Consider the following 14,971-nt stretch of genomic DNA (forward strand, 5'->3'; position numbering starts at 1 on the left):
TGGAACTAGTATTAATCTAATCTAATCTAATCTAGTCTCTACACTGTGTATGTTTAAAAATTTCCAGACGCATTATAACTAAGGCTTGATTCTGTAGACCTATTTTTCTACGATTTTATGACTATATAATAGATATTACGTCTCGTACAAAAGCTTAAAAAACAATCGCTCCCACTCGTAACTTTGCTAATGGAACAGGAAAGGCATGGTTAGTTGTTTCAGCAAATACTATCCTTCATGCATTTATCAGTGACTCGTCGATTATGTATAGATTACTCAGCCTATTATTTATTTAATAAACTGGGAGCAAGTATGTAAAATGCGTTAAATAAATACTTCAAAGTGTCACCAGATAAATTGTGCTTTAGGTCACAAAAACGAGAAAATAAATACGCAGAAATAGCAGAAAAAAGGACGAATTAGCAGGTATGTAATCGCTAATGTGTGGCAAATTCGATGTTTTTCGGACACTTACAAAAGTACTGGCGGTCTGTTAAGTCGTTTTACAAGACTATCACTGCAAAAATGTACGTCAGGCTCTGTAATACTATAAAGTGCCGTATCATACCGAAAACACCTATTGCTAAGAAGCAGGTTGTAATATCACTCGCCCTTAAAAGTTACGTAGCTGGTTTATTCCCGGTATCAAATGAATACTGTTAAAATGTCTGCACAACATGTATAAATAATCCACGACACTTACGAAAAGAATCCGTCTGTACTAGGTATCTAGTGACATTCTAAGTATACAGGGCGCTATACGGACAAACACACGGCGTCCCGAGAACACGTGACCAGGCCGGCAATGTATGTTGACAACACAAAATCTGCACTGCGCATGTGAACGCTCACTCCAGAGATATTTACTCTATGGACACCGCACGCCCGCATCTCGTAGTCGTGCGGTAGCGTTCTCGCTTCCCACGCCCGGGTTCCCGGGTTCGATTCCCGGCGGGGTCAGGGATTTTCTCTGCCTCGTGATGGCTGGGTGTTGTGTGATGTCCTTAGGTTAGTTAGGTTTAAGTAGTTCTAAGTTCTAGGGGACTGATGACCATAGATGTTAAGTCCCATTGTGCTCAGAGCCATTTGAACATTTTGAACACCGCACGCGATCTTTTATCCACTCATCGTTGCTACGTCTCGGAATTCGATTTGGTTTTGCTCTCTGGTCTCTGTGTTTCGCCATGTGCTCTGCGTTGTCAGTCGTCCCTGACGTGTGTGTGCGTGTCTCGCTCTCATTTGCGCGATCCTAAAGCTCTTTATAGATTGTGAGGCGAAGACCTTTCTGGTCGTCACTCATGAATTGTGGGAGGAACTTGGGAGCAACGCGATGCATTCCAAGACGCAGTGTCAGGATTTCATGACATGATCCAGCTGAAATATTACATTCTTTTGCATCTGTAGTGGTTATTGGTTTTGAATGCTACAGATGAAACTGAAACACACAATTGGGGAATCAAATATATACCAAAGGTCAGGCGTTTACAAAATACTATCTAATGACTGTGAGAAACAGTATATTGGGCAAACTGGCCGTAACTTTCTAACACGTTTCAGGAACATACTACTGGTACTGCACGTATCAAATCAATATTTGGTCAACATCTAGATGGATACAGTCCTTCTGAGGGTTGCATTTGTAACAATTTGAAAATATTACATACTGTGCCAAAAGGAGTACTGCTAAATACTTTACAAGAAATTGAAGTCTATTCACTTCACAAAAGTAAACCGTTACCTGTTTTAAATGAGCAACTTGAATTCAAAGACAAACATTTCTTTAAGCCTCTTGACGATGTGCTTTAGAATGTTCACTCGTCTGTCCTTCGTTTTTAAAATTGTTAAGACCTTTAGGAAATATTGTATCTTTACTTTGTGCGGTATATTGATAATTTTTACTTATGGACCGTCTGACAGCAACTGAATAAAACACAATTTTAGTGCCATACGCGTTTCGCCTTTATTTTCTGCAAGGCATCATCAGTGGCCTGGAATATGTACACATGTCAGCTATTTAATTTACATTTTCGTCACTGCGCTTATAGGTTATAAACAGTTCTGGTGGTTGGTACTTCCTATTAAGTAGTAATGTTTTGAACTGTACTTACAGGTTGCGTGGACAATTTCTTACATATTACGCACCTGTTGCATTTTTGGTGTTGTTCTTCTTCTTATGAATGCCAATTTGCGGTTTTATCCCCACATTCCACAGCACTATGAACTGAACTCTTGTTTCAATGCAATGTTTTGGTTTCTGTTGCTGACTATCAAATGTTTTTGCCAAAGATCGAATGTTATTGCCAAACTTTCGAGTGTAATTAATGAAGTATCTGTGATCTGTTCGTGTGTTCATTTGTGTGTGCGTTTGTGTGTGTGTATGTGTGTGTGTGTGTGTGTGTGTGTGTGTGTGTGTGTGTGTGTGTGTGTGTGTGTGTGTTTTCGTGTGATATATATATTTCTTGTGCTATGTGTGTGTGTGTGTGGTGTTACGGTGTCGTAGCCTTGTTTTTTTATAATTTTTTTAATTTTATTTCGCCAAACATTATTTTATGACTGACTCTCTGTTTTTAAACTTTAGCAATCTCTCGGACAGTCAGTTTTCGATTGGCACGCACAGTTTCATTGACGTTTCTGACATGAGAGTCATCGGTAGACGTCGAAAAGCGTTCTTAAAGGAGGTCATCTTCAACTTCCGTCCGGCCATTTTTTAACCGTGTGAACGATTCGTAACACCGAGTACGCCAAAGCACTCATCACCGTAGGCTTCCTGTATCATCTGGTACGTATCTCTAGCGGTTTTCTTGAGTTTCACGCAAAATGTAATGCAGATGCGTTGATTCTCTAACTCTGCCATACCGAAATTTGCAAACTGTGCGACACAGCAATCTATTGACTAAACAATAGTTCAGACACACAACAATGGAACTTGCGGAGGTTACACAGTAAACAAAGCCGTGTGCGGGGATGCCATTTCGTTTTAACACACAGTTCGCGCGAAATTACGAATGACCCGGAAATTTTTGAACAGACCTCTTATGTCAGATGATGATGACGTGGCAATTACACTACTGGCCATTAAAATTGCTACACCACGAAGATGACGTGTTACAGACGCGAAATTTAACCGACAGGAAGAAGATGCTGTGATATGCAAGTGATTAGCTTTTCAGAGCATCCACACAAGGTTGGCGTCGGAGGCGACACCTACAACATGCTGACATGAGGAAAGTTTCCAACCGGTTTCTCATACACAAACAGCAGGTGACCGGCCTTTCCTGGTGAAACGTTGTTGTGATGCCTCGTGTAAGGACGAGAAATGCGCACCATCACGTTTCCGACTTTGATAAAGGTCGGATTGTAGCCTATCGCGATTGCGGTTTATCGTATAGCGACATTGCTGCTCACGTTGGTCGAGATCCAATGACTGTTAACAGAATATGGAATCAGTGGGTTCAGGAGGGTAATATGGAACGCCGTGCTGCATCCCAACGGCCTCGTATCACTAGCAGTCAAGATGACAGGCATCTTATCCACATGGCCGTAACGGATCGTGCAGCCACGTCTCGATCCCTGAGTCAACAAATCGGGACGTTTGCAAGACAACAACCATCTGCACGAACAGTTCGACGGCGTTTGCAGTAGCACGGACTATCAGCTCGGAGACCGTGGCTGCGGTTACCCTTGACGCTGCATCACAGACAGGAGTTCCTGCGATGTTGTACTCGACGGCGAACCTCGGTGCACGAATGGCAAAACGTCATTTTGTCGGATGAATCCAGGGTCTGAGTACAGCATCGTCAATGTCGCATCCTTGTTTGGCGACATCGCGGTGAACGCACATTGGAAGTGTGTATTCGTCATCGCCATACTGGCGTATCACCTGGCGTGATGGTATGGGACGCCATTGGTTACACGTCTCGGTGACCTCTTGTTCGCATTGACGGCACTTTGAACATTGGGCGTTGCATTACAGATGTGTTACGACCCGTGGCTCTACCCTTCATTCGTTCCCTGCGAAACCCTACATTTCAGCAGGATAATGCACGACTGCATGTTGCAGGTCCTGTACATGCCTTTCTGGATACAGAAAATGTTCGACTGCTGCCCTGGCCAGCACATTCTCCAGATCTGTCACCAACTGAAAACGTCTGGTGAATGGTGGCCGAGCAACTGGCTCGTCACAATACGCCAGTCACTGCTGTTTATGAACTGTGGTATCGCGTTGAAGCTGCATGGGCAGCTGTACCTGTACACGCCCTCCAAGCTCTGTTTGGCTCAATGCCCAGGCGTATAAAGGCCGTTATTACGGCCAGAGGTGGTTGTTCTGGGTACTGATTTCTCAGGATCTATGCACCCAAACTGCGTGACAATGTAATCACATGTCAGTTATAGTATATTTGTCCAATAAATACCCGCTTATCGTCTGCATTTCTTCTTGGGAGAGCAATTTTAATAGCCAGGTGTATTTTACTCCGTCGTGACAAGCTAGTGGGGTCGCTAAGGGAGGTAATCACATGTCAGTTCTAGTATAATATATTTGTCCAATGAATACCCGTTTATCGTCTGCATTTCTTCCTGGTGTAGCAATTTTAATGTCCAGTAGTGTATTTTACTCCGTCGTGACAAGCTACGGGGGTCGCTACGGGAGGGAGAAAGAGTGCTGAAGTCGCGCGTGCGTCCACTGGGGCAGGAAGTGCCCTAACGGTTTCGGAAACGGGGTCACAGCCCGCCATGCGGCGAATTACTCCGCCTGCGACCGGTAGCTGCAGTCGCTTCGCGGCTCTTCACACAATAGCCAGGAGCCCGCGGGAAGTAAACTTACTTTTGCGCCGACATTTTTCCAGCCCTTCCTCCTCGCCGCAGTCAAAACATTCCACCCCCTACACCCCGTCCGTTCCCGCTAGACTCCCCCTGCCCGTCTCGTTCCAGCACACCGCCGACTGAAGCCGCATCCCTGTACTGGGCCACTAGAACAGAGAAGTCGCCAACACGCTTTCGGTGAAAAACTAAGCGCACGCCCTACTCCTGTTCGCTCCAGTCGGCTGTTTTCTCTGTTATTGTTACGTTTATTATTTCTCGCCTTCCCCTCCCCTCCCCAGCTCTTCCCCATCTCGCTCTTCCCTCTTGTGCTCGGCAGTTCACTGTGCGCTCTCGCTTTTTTTTTTTTTTTTTTTTTTTTTTTTTTTTTTTTTTTTTTTTTTTTTTTGTGAAGCTGTTCTCTGCGGCGCCATCCTAATTACACAGCAGTTTTCCTCTGGACTGGTCTGCTGCAGCGAAGGCCGGCTCTGCCGTAACAGTGTGGTGGGTGGCGGAGGGTGGGTGCGCCACAGCCCGTTCGAGCGCTCTCCGGTTGGCTATACCGTGGTGGGGCTACGGGGTGGGGGTGGGGGTGTAAGGAGAACTTTTAATGAGGTTAAAAAGTCTGGCCCGCTGGCAACTTGGTCCTGGAGAGTCGGCTAAACGGAATGCACTTCACGACACGCCAGCCGGGTAATAAATGAGCTATTGGCGAAGGGTGGTTTCAGCGGGCGCCCGCTCTCGAGTTCCCCAGGTCCACGTAAAGACATTCCCCCCCCTCCCCCCTCCCCCAAAGTCTCCCTCTCCTTACCGCCTACAGTACAGAGAGAGGGGGTTGGGGAGGTAGAGAGAGGTAGAACAGCCAATTTGCGGGGGCGGTGACGGCGGTGACGGAAATCAGAATATCGGCCCCGCCCGGCAAGTTTCGCACAAGAGGCGACAGCCTGACGGAAATGAGAAGTTTCCGGTGCGAGGGCCCCCCCACAGACGGCTCAAAGTTCAGGACTGGCGGCAGAGACAGAGGGGCAGGCAGATAGAGGAGAAGGAGCAGCGAGACTGCGTCACAGATATGATTCGCGACTCGCGCTGCGCAAACCTGTCTTAACGAGCCACCCCATTTTCGATTGCGTCACTCGTTCCAGGAAGAGAGGCAGCGGGGTCAAATGGAACGTCGCCGATCAAGGTCATTAAGAGATGGAGCACCAGACCGGATTAGGCAGGGAGGAGGAACGAAATCGCCTTTACTAAGTCACCAAATGGCTTCCACAGAAATTCGACTTAGTGAAGCCACCAAAAACGCAAATCTCGATCTGCAATAGCACAACTGAGCATATTCAATTTTTTTCTGCGTCTGCTTCGTAAACGGGCGTATTTACCTAATTTTAGGATGCTCAGTTAACTGGAAAAGTTAGATCAACCAGCTAATTCGGTATTTGTGAGTTTGGTATCAAAGGTTGTAAATGAAGCTCCATTTTAGAATTTTATGTCTAGTTTGGCTTGATGGCCGTGCAGTTTTTGTGAGGCAGAAGAAACACTCTTATCAAGTGGTCTTTACGCTCACACCACAGCACTGGAAACAGTGATAGGCACTGTTCGGTGATTTCGCCTCAACCATTCCGTTACGAAGCAGATGCAGAAAAAAATTGAATATGCTCAGTTGTGCTATTGCAGATCGAGATTTGCGTTTTTGGTGGCTTCACTAAGTCGAATTTCTGTGGAAGCCATTTGGTGACTTAGTAAAGGCGATTTCGTTCCTCCTCCCTGCCTAATCCGGTCTGGTACTCCATCTCTTAATGACCTCGATCGGCGACGTTCCATTTGACCCCGCTGCCTCTCTTCCTGGAACGAGTGACAGGAAATGCAGGCAATATGAGGTGCAAAATTTTCATTTCGATCACCGACGGGACAATGAAAATACAATTTATACGTCTTCTTAATACAGTCAGGGATTTTTTCTTTCAGATTATCGGGTGAATTTCCCACTCACATAGCAAAAGTTATGGGGGTAGTTTAAATAACAACGTTTGCCAGTCGCCATTTTTACTAATTTTTAAACACAACAACGTTCCACTATCTCTCCCGAGAAACACTTACTGAGATAACAAGAGCTCGCAAAACACTGTTGGATCCAGGTAAGCATGATGAGAATTGTGTGTTTCAGCATAGATTAGATCTCAAAACTCTGTCCCACTGTGGATTATATCTTGTCTTCATCTTTATCACACTAGCCTTCTAGTGACGAGTTTTAGATCTTCGAGTACCAAAACCACAAAAACTAAAACATTATACATATAAACAAAAAATCATAAAACTGCGAAATACGGAAAATATACAATAAAAATGCCTAAAGCTAAAAAACTTAACGTGCTAGAACATGTACCCAGGAACATACACTCTAAGACAAAAAGAATGTGCACCACAAGGGAATTATCCAAATGGAACCGAAATCGGTAGATGTGTATATACACTCCTGGAAATTGAAATAAGAACACCGTGAATTCATTGTCCCAGGAAGGGGAAACTTTATTGACACATTCCTGGGGTCAGATACATCACATGATCACACTGACAGAACCACAGGCACATAGACACAGGCAACAGAGCATGCACAATGTCGGCACTAGTACAGTGTATATCCACCTTTCGCAGCAATGCAGGCTGCTATTCTCCCATGGAGACGATCGTAGAGATGCTGGATGTAGTCCTGTGGAACGGCTTGCCATGCCATTTCCACCTGGCGCCTCAGTTGGACCAGCGTTCGTGCCGGACGTGCAGACCGCGTGAGACGACGCTTCATCCAGTCCCAAACATGCTCAATGGGGGACAGATCCGGAGATCTTGCTGGCCAGGGTAGTTGACTTACACCTTCTAGAGCACGTTGGGTGGCACGGGATACATGCGGACGTGCATTGTCCTGTTGGAACAGCAAGTTCCCTTGCCGGTCTAGGAATGGTAGAACGATGGGTTCGATGACGGTTTGGATGTACCGTGCACTATTCAGTGTCCCCTCGACGATCACCAGTGGTGTACGGCCAGTGTAGGAGATCGCTCCCCACACCATGATGCCGGGTGTTGGCCCTGTGTGCCTCGGTCGTATGCAGTCCTGATTGTGGCGCTCACCTGCACGGCGCCAAACACGCATACGACCATCATTGGCACCAAGGCAGAAGCGACTCTCATCGCTGAAGACGACACGTCTCCATTCGTCCCTCCATTCACGCCTGTCGCGACACCACTGGAGGCGGGCTGCACGATGTTGGGGCGTGAGCGGAAGACGGCCTAACGGTGTGCGGGACCGTAGCCCAGCTTCATGGAGACGGTTGCGAATGGTCCTCGCCGATACCCCAGGAGCAACAGTGTCCCTAATTTGCTGGGAAGTGGCGGTGCGGTCCCCTACGGCACTGCGTAGGATCCTACGGTCTTGGCGTGCATCCGTGCGTCGCTGCGGTCCGGTCCCAGGTCGACGGGCACGTGCACCTTCCGCCGACCACTGGCGACAACATCGATGTACTGTGGAGACCTCACGCCCCACGTGTTGAGCAATTCGGCGGTACGTCCACCCGGCCTCCCGCATGCCCACTATACGCCCTCGCTCAAAGTCCGTCAACTGCACATACGGTTCACGTCCACGCTGTCGCGGCATGCTACCAGTGTTAAAGACTGCGATGGAGCTCCGTATGCCACGGCAAACTGGCTGACACTGACGGCGGCGGTGCACAAATGCTGCGCAGCTAGCGCCATTCGACGGCCAACACCGCGGGTCCTGGTGTGTCCGCTGTGCCGTGCGTGTGATCATTGCTTGTACAGCCCACTCGCAGTGTCCGGAGCAAGTATGGTGGGTCTGACACACCGGTGTCAATGTGTTCTTTTTTCCATTTCCAGGAGTGTATATAGACAAATGAATGATTACAATTTCAGAAAAACAGGATGATTTATTCTAAAGATGGAGCTACACAAATTGACCAAGTCAATAAGTAGCGTCCAAGAAAAAGGGTCCTAGTGAGCCCATAGATTACAGTCCACACCACACATGAACCCCTGGTAGATTGACCGCTTTAGCCATATAAACATGCGGGTTTTCAGGTTCCCTGTACACACTGTTAGGCCGATTCACGGTTCCATTAAATTTAATTTGTGCCTCGTCACTCCACGCTACGTTCATCACAAATTGTTCGTCATCTACATCTACGTGGATACCCTGCAATTCACATTTAAGTGCCTGGCAGAGGGTTCATCGAACCACCTTCACAATTCTCTATTATTCCAATCTCATTAACGCGCGGGGAGAATGAACACCTATATCTTTCCGTACGAGCTCTGATTTCCCTTATCTTGGTGATCGTTCCTCCCTATGTAAGTCGGTGTCAACAAAATAATTTCGCATTCGGAGGAGAAAGTTGGTGAGCGGAATCTCGTGAGAAGATTCCGTCCCAACGAAAAACGCCTTTCTTTTAGTGATATCCATCCCAAATCCTGTATCATTTTTGTGACACTCTCTCCCATATTTCGCGATAATACAAAACGTGCTGCCTTTCTTTGAACTTTTTCGATGTACTCAGTCAGTCCCATCCGGTAAGGATCCCACACCACGCAGCAGTATTCTAAAACAGGACGGACAAGCGTAGTGTAGGCAACCTCCTTAGTAGGACTGTTACATTTTCTAAGTGTCCTGCCAATAAAACGCAGTCTTTGGTTACCCTTCCCAACAACATTTCCTGTGTGTTCCTTCCCAGCCGACCTGAGTAGCCGAGCGGTTCTAGGCGCTTCAGACTGGAACCGCGCGACCGCTACGGTCGCAGGTTCGAATCCTGTCTCGGGCATGGATGTGTGTGATATCCTTAGGTTAGTTAGGTTTAAGTAGTTCTAAGTTCTAGGGGACTGATGACCTGAGATGTTAAGACCCATAGTGCTCAGAGCCACTGGAACCATTTGTTCCTTCCAATTTAAATTGTTCGTAATTGTAATACCTAGGTATTTAGTTGATATTACGGATTTTAGATTACACTGATTTATCGTGTAACCGAAGTTTAACGAGTTCCTTTTAGCACTCATGTGGATGACCTCACACTTTTCGTTATTTAACGTCAACTGCCACTTTTCGCACTACTTCGATATTTCTTCTAAATCGTTTTGCAGTTAGTTTTGATCTTCTGATGACTTTATTAGTCGATAAACGACAGCGTCATCTGCAAAGAACCGAAGACGGCTGCTCAGATTGTCACACAAATCGTTTCTATAGATAAAGAACAGCAAAGGGCCTATAACACTACCTTGGGGAACGCCAGAAATCGCTTCTGTTTTACTCGATGACTTTCCGTCAGTTACAACTAACTGTGACCTCTCTGACAGGAAATCACAGATCCAGTCACATAACTGAGACGATATTCCATAAGCACCCAATTTCACTACGAGCCGCTTGTGTGGTACAGTGTCATGAGTTAACATTTGCTGATACTATTCGCAAAATTGAATTCTGAGATCAGGGTCGTCATCACCAATCGCGTGCAGTAGTCGTGGAATGTAAACTTTCCACTTTGCAGCTTTCAGAATTGTTCGTACACTTGTACTGCTAACCCCCACTTCACGTGGACATAGCGTAGCAGACGTCTGTGGAGAATTATCAAACGTTTCCAACAAGAAAGCCGCCGGCCGAAGTGGCCGTGCGGTTCTAGGCGCTGCACTTTGGAACCGCGAGACCGCTACGGTCGCAGGTTCGAATCCTGCCTCGGGCATGGATGTGTGTGATGTCCTTAGGTTAGTTAGGTTCAACTAGTTCTAAGTTCTAGTGGACTAATGACCTCAGAAGTTAAGTCCCATAGCGCTCAGAGCCATTTGAACCATTTGAACAAGAAAGTCGACGAATCAGGACTTGTAGCTATACGCTATCTTTGTGATCTTCCTTCGTGAATATCACAAATCGTTCTGTGCAATTGAAATGGGTCAATGGTGCGTTTAATTGTTAGGCGGGTTGGCGGTTCTGTTTCAAACCCCCGCCTCCACTGACGTAGCACTTCAACGGCAATATCAAACTTGAAAAACCACTTCAAAATACATTTTCGGTGCTCGAATGTCAAGCGTGCTCGAGCCATCTTGTTTCCTCAATACCGAGATGAAAGTACGAACATCTGCTGAGCCAAAGACCATACTAAAAGCAGTCGTAGCTCAGATCGAACGACAATATCGATATCTCGATAGAGCCTGATAAAGAGTGTATACATTTTTCTGGCGGACACTGTATTTTCAAGGCATTGCTATTGACAAATAAAAAGAAACCAAACTGTAATAAATACGCAGCCAACCCACACAACAAACTTAACGTACTCCTTTTGCCCAGCGAATAGTGTAAATAATGACGTTAAAATCTTCTGGTTTATTAGGACGCGTCATGTTTCTTCTAAAATGATCGACGTTTCGACTCCTCTGCTGGGATCTTCCTCAGGATCTTCTGGTGTCCACTACTGCTAGAACGCTGTCAGAGGCGAGTGTCGCGTCCTCTTATAAACGGGGAGTTTTCGTGCTGGAGAAGAGATAGTATTGGCTAAAACTCATATGGCTACCATTGGTGGGCCATTGTCATTGGCTAATATTCCCGCTCCGATGCAGAAGAAGGGGCGTTAGTAGCTCATCTCCTGTGGATACCATTGGCTGCCCATCGTCATTGGATAGACAGGCACTATTCCACACTTATGCTGGAGAGGGGGTATTGGTCGAAATGCCTGCTACCGCTTTTGGTTGGTCCTAATAAAAATAGTTCAAATGGCTCTGAGCACTATGGGACTCAACTGCTGAGGTCATTAGTCCCCTAGAACTTAGAACTAGTTAAACCTAACTAACCTAAGGACATCACAAACATCCATGCCCGAGGCAGGATTCGAACCTGCGACCGTAGCGGTCTCGCGGTTCCAGACTGCAGGGCCCTTAACCGCACGGCCACTTCGGCCGGCTGGTCCTAATAAATGGCTAGATTCGAAACGGACAGAGCTAGGGAGGGGGAATGTTTACCCAAAATATTGTTGTCCGCCGAGGTGGCTTGCAGGGCGTTGTTTACGCCGCTCACACACAGCGGCCGCGTATTTACTTCCTTGATGGCGGGGAGCCGCAGCCTATAGCCGTCCTCTCTATTGAAATTAGATGAATTCTTAGAAATTTCAACCGCTTCTCGGACCTTTCTTCTACAAATATTTGTTTCTTTAGAAAGTACACGTACGTTATTAAAATCGATGTCAGAGCATCAGTTCTCGTGATGTTCCGCTGCTGCCGATTTTGCACTTTGTTTTAGCCGCATGTGCCGTTCGTGTTCCTTAATGCGTTCTTTAACAGTTCTTCCCGTTTCGCCTATATACACTTTGCCGCAGCCACATGGCACTTGATAGACGCCTGCATTGTGGAGGCGTCGTTAAGTCGTTAAGTTTTCAGTATACAAGTTTAAACCAGATGGTAGGGACAGAGCGTCGAGTGACATTATACTGACAAGGGAACCTCCACATCGCACCCCCCTCAGATTTAGTTATAAGTTGTCACAGTGGATAGGCCTTGAAAAACTGAACAAAGATCAGTCGATAAAACAGGAAGAAGTAGTGTGGAACTACGAAAAAATAAGCAAAATATAGAAACTGAGTAGTCCATGCGCTACATATATAACATCAAGGAGAGCGTTAGTCGAGTATCGCCGTGGTCCCGTGGTTAGCGTGAGCAGCTACGGAGCGGGAGGTCCTTGATTCAAGTCTTCCCTCAAGTGAAAATTTTAATTTCTTTATTTTCGCGAATTTATGGTCTGTCCGTTCGTTCATTGACATCTCTGTTCACTGTAATAAGTTTAGTGTCTGTGTTTTGCGACCGCACCGCAAAACCGTGCGATTAGTAGACGAAAGGACGTGCCTCTCCAATGGGAACCGAAAACATTTGATCGCAAGGTCATAGGTCAACCGATTCCTCCACAGAAAAACATGTCTGATATATTATATAAGACACTGGTGACGGCATGTGCGTCACATGACAGGAATTTGTTGTCGACCCACCTAACTTGTACACTTGGCGAATGGGTAAAAAGATTCTTCTACCTTGCCCGATTTAGGTTTTCTTGTGGATGTGATAATGACTCCCAAAAAACTGATGAAAACATAATAGTTTGTCACATAAACTGAAAATAAAAAATTAAAGTTTTCACTCAATGGAAGAGTTGAACCAAGGACCTCTCGTTTCCCAGCTGCTCACGCTAACCAGCTGACCACGACGCTGCGGTGCAGGTATTATCCTTGATGTTGCATATCTTGCGCATGGACTACTCAGTTTATATATTTTGCTCATTTTTTCATAGTTCCACACAACTTCTTCCTGTTTTCTCTATTAATGTGTGTTCAGTTTCTCAAGGCATATCCACTGTGCCAACTTATAACTAAATCTGAGGGGGGTGCGATGGGGAGGTTCCCTTGTGAGTGCACTATCCGAAAATTACCTCGAGCAATTACACAGAGAGCCGACTCGTGGAGATAACATCTTGGACCTGCTGATAACAAACAGACCCGAACTTTTCGACTCTGTAAGTGCAGAACAGGGAATCAGTGATCATAAGGCCGTTGCAGCATCCCTGAATATGGAAGTTAATAGGAATATAAAAGAAGGGAGGAAGGTTTATCTGTTTAGCAAGAGTAATAGAAGGCAGATTTCAGACTACCTAACAGATCAAAACGAAAATTTCTGTTCCGACACTGACAATGTTGAGTGTTTATGGAAAAAGTTTAAGGCAATTGTAAAATGCGTTTTAGACAGGTACGTGCCGAGTAAAACTGTGAGGGACGGGAAAAACCCACCGTGGTTCAACAACAAAGTTAGGAAGCTACTGCGAAAGCAAAGAGAGCTTCACTCCAAGTTTAAACGCAGCCAAAAGCTCTCAGACAAACAGAACCTAAACGATGTCAAAGTTAGCGTACGGAGGGCTATGCGTGAAACGTTCAGTGAATTCGAAAGTAAAATTCTATGTACCGACTTAACAGAAAATCCTAGGAAGTTTTGGTCTTACGTTAAATCAGTAAGTGGCTCGAAACAGCATATCCAGACACTCCGGGATGATGATGGCATTGAAACAGAGGATGACACGCGTAAAGGTGAAATACTAACACCTTTTTCCAAAGCTGTTTCACAGAGGAAGACCGCACTGCAGTTCCTTCTCTAAATCCTCGCAAAAAAAAAAGAAAACGAAAAAATGGCTGACATCGAAATAAGTGTCCAAGGAATAGAAAAGCAACTGGAATCACTCAACACAGGAACGTCCACTGGACCTGACGGGATACCAATTCGTTTCTACACAGAGTACGCGAAAGAACTTGCCCCCCTTCTGACAGCCGTGTACCGCAAGTCTCTAGAGGAACGGAAGGTTCCAAATGATTGGAAAAGAGCACAGGTAGTCCCAGTCTTCAAGAAGGGTCGTCGAGCAGATGCGCAAAACTATAGGCCTATATCTCTGACGTCGATCTGTTGTAGAATTTTAGAACATGTTTTTTGCTAGAGTATCATGTCGTTTTTGGAAACCCAGAATCTACTCTGTAGGAATCAACATGGATTCCGGAAACAGCGATCGTGTGAGACCCAACTCGCTTTATTTGTTCGTGAGACCCAGAAAATATTAGATACAGGCTCCCACGTAGATGCCATCCTCCTTGACTTCCGGAAGGCGTTCGATACAGTTCCGCACTGTCGCCTGATAAACAAAGTAAGAGCCTACGGAATATCAGACCAGCTGTGTTGCTGGATTGAAGAGTTTTTAGCAAACAGAACACAGCATGTTGTTATCAATGGAGAGAGGTTTACAGACGTTAAAGTAACCTCTGGCGTGCCACAGGGGAGTGTTATGGGACCATTGCTTTTCACAATATATATAAATGACCTAGTAGATAGTGTCGGAAGTTCCATGCGGCTTCTCGCGGATGATGCTGTAGTATACAGAGAAGTTGCAGCATTAGAAAATTGTAGTGAAATGCAGGAAGATCTGCAGCGGATAGGCACTTGGTGCAGGGAGTGGCAACTGTCCCTTAACATAGACAAATATAATGTATTGCGAATACATAGAAAGAAGGATCCTTTATTGTACGATTATATGATAGCGGAACAAACACTGGTAGCAGTTACTTCTGTAAAACATCTAGGAGTATGCGTGCGGAATGATTTGAAGTGGAAT

This window comes from Schistocerca nitens, chromosome 12 (assembly GCF_023898315.1).
Source record: "Schistocerca nitens isolate TAMUIC-IGC-003100 chromosome 12, iqSchNite1.1, whole genome shotgun sequence".
NCBI lineage: Eukaryota > Metazoa > Arthropoda > Insecta > Orthoptera > Acrididae > Schistocerca > Schistocerca nitens.